This window comes from Rhipicephalus sanguineus, chromosome 6, assembly GCF_013339695.2.
Source record: "Rhipicephalus sanguineus isolate Rsan-2018 chromosome 6, BIME_Rsan_1.4, whole genome shotgun sequence".
Lineage (NCBI taxonomy): Eukaryota > Metazoa > Arthropoda > Arachnida > Ixodida > Ixodidae > Rhipicephalus > Rhipicephalus sanguineus.
This window is the reverse complement of record NC_051181.1, coordinates 151048606-151051607: the sequence shown is the minus strand read 5'-3', so window position 1 is coordinate 151051607 and position 3002 is coordinate 151048606.

Genomic DNA, 3002 nt, shown 5'->3' with positions numbered 1-3002 from the left:
CTTTGTTGTCTGCGTAGTAGGCCGGTGTCTAGGAGTGTGTACGGACCAGCCAAATTATTTTGATACTGAATATTCTTACATCTACCGTGGTGGCTTAGCAGCTGTGGTGTTGGGCTGCTAAAATTGAGGGCGCGGATTCGATTCCTGGCCACGGGGGCTACATTTTGATGGGGACGAAATGTATAAACACCCATGCACTTAGATATAGATGCACAAGGTGGTCAAAATGAAGCCAGAGGCCTCCACTATGGCATGCCTCATAATCGTATCATGGCTTTGCCACGGAAAACCCCAGAAAGTATTATTAATAATGTCCTCACAGTTGTGGACGGACTGTTGTTTCTTTTGCATAAATTGAACATCTTGTGCTCGTTGATCCATGTATAGAGTTATAGTTCATTGGTTTAAGCAAATTCAGGAGATAGCACGAAAGTACTAATGACTCACAATTATAGTACTGATAAGGTTGGTTGTATTCTAGTCTCTTAGTGGTCTAAAGGGGGAAAATGTGCCAGAGTTTCAGGACATGCTTGATAATTCGGAGGCCTTCACAGCACTTTCATGTTGCCCATAACGTCATAGTAAACTTAAGATGCCTTTGAAATTTGGGGCACCGAGACCATTATTCGTCTCACTTTTCTTAATTTTTTTTAGAGCTGGGCCAATAGCAAAATTTTGGGTGCGGAACGAATCGAATATTTTTCGAATATTTCTCGAATATTTCTAGAATATTTTTCGAATACTTCGAAGCGAAATTGCAGTTATAGATTATTCCTAAGCATATTTTTATGAGATAGCAACATGAAAGTGTTTCTTTTCGCTAGGTTGACGAAGCACTGGCAGGGTGGTGTTTCATATTTGTCTTATCTAGAGTGAGGCAATGTAGAGGCCGAATTGTATTTATGTACATGATCTGGTGCAACCAAAGTGTTGCCGACAACGCTTTACACGTGACAGGCAGAGATGCCATTTCCTCAGTCTCTCCTCCTCTTTCAACTTCTGTGGAAGCCCAACTGATGTGGCAGACAAGGGTGTGCTCCCTTCAAGTCCGGAGTTCCAAATCTGCCTCGTAGACGTCAATATATAAGAACATCTGAAACTTTGGATACTAAAAAGCTTCGGCTTCTGATTTTTCGGACTTTCTGCCCAAATTTCAGGTCAAAAACAGCATTAATTGAGCCCCCACCTCTGCCACATCTTTCATCTCTATGTTGGAACCAGCATTTGCGACCGTAGCAGAGCTTGAAAGGCAGCTTTGCCGCAATACCGGGGTGTGATGAGGTGAAGTATGTTGAAAATGTAGGGACCACTTCCAATCAGACGTTGACTGTCTCTTGGTAAAGTTCGACCGGAGCTTTAAAGGCAGCTTTGCCGCAATACGAGAATGTAATGAGGTGAAGCATATTGAAAATCTGAAGGGGTCACTTTCAATCGGACGTTGACTGTATTTGTTTTTGGGAAGTTCGAATAATTCGAATAGTAAAATTCCAGTGCGAATCGAATCGAATAGCAAACACTATTCGAAATATAATCGAAATTTCGAATATTCGCACACCCCTAATTTTTTTTCCTGCGACTGCTGTTATTTATGAAACTACATTAGCCCAGGCCATCGCTGCCGCTATTTTGATTATCTTTCTGCCTCAAATTTTGATGAGCAGATTCAGGAGCCATAGCCACTTTAGCTTTGCTTTCTGCTGCGCTTTGTACTATACAGTGAAGCAGTTTCCATTGAAAGGATCAATATATCTGTATGTATGTATGTATGTATGTATGTATGTATGTATGTATGTATGTAGTGGTAGTGGGTACGATGCAAGGGCAGAGGCATGTGCAAGAAAGGAGAAAAAAGTGAACATGCCATGCAGCTTGCGAGCGAGCCCTAACTGACGCGAAGAGACGTGACTATATCGTCACCGCGACGAGCACAAGCAGAATCGACCTTATGAGCGCGCGCTGGCTCCCAAACTTGCAGCTTGGCTCCTGTCGCGCCATAAGCTGTGGGTGATGATCCAGGGTGCACGGCACCGTGATCAAGCGCAGGGGGGGGGTTAGTTCCATCATAACGCACCCCCTCCCCCCATCCCCCTTTCCTCGTTGGTCGAGTGCGGAAAAAACTTGCTTTTCACAAGGCCTGCTTTTGGTCCCCGGCTTTCCGGGTTTAAAGGCGGAATGTAAGCAGTTCTTGGAATGCAGTATCAAAGGTCTTCGGTTGCCATTATCGTAAAAAACCTGTGTGGAATGACGGGGCACGTCCAACTGTGTAAAGTTCTGGGGCATACTTGGCGCGCCCCTTTGATGATTAGGGATGGCGCCCCCCCCCTCCCCAACCGCACGCTGATTGGTTCTCCGTCCATCGAACTGCTTCCGGCGTCGATGCTGCCGATGTCTGGGAAGTCCTGAGGTGGACGTTTCGTTTCGGCCGCCATCACCAGTAGCGTCGACGCCGGGGAACGAAATGCCTGACGAACGCCTGCAAAAACGCTGCATGTGGTTCGGCCTTTACTTTTTCTTTTGTGGCCCTATCAACCAATGCCAGCGAGCTTGCCTTGGGACGTCCACTGAATATAGTTGCCTCAATGTCGGCGTTCCTTCCCACCATCCTCCGTGCTTTCCACCGAGTAAAGTAGCGGGGCTTTACCACAATGTTAACCAGTGAGGGCTACGTAGCGCCCTCTGGTCAGTGGACAAGCCCCCACTTTGGTTCGGTTTATTTCTGCACGTGCGGTAACAGGGCTTAAAGTTAGGGGTCCCAGCCCTCCCCCCCCACCGCCCGTCCATTTTTAGGGAGCTGCTCTTAAGGCCTGACCACACGTATGCGTTGCAGCGTGTCACCTTTTGACACGGCGCCGCGCCCTCTCCCTATGGGGAGAGAGGGAGCGCGGCTACGCGAAGCTGTGCGCTCTCTCTCTCCATAGGGAGAGGGCGCAGCGACGTGTCAAAAAGCCACGCGCTGCAGCGCGTACGTGTAGTCAGGCCTTCAGGCGCCCGTTCCTTCGTTG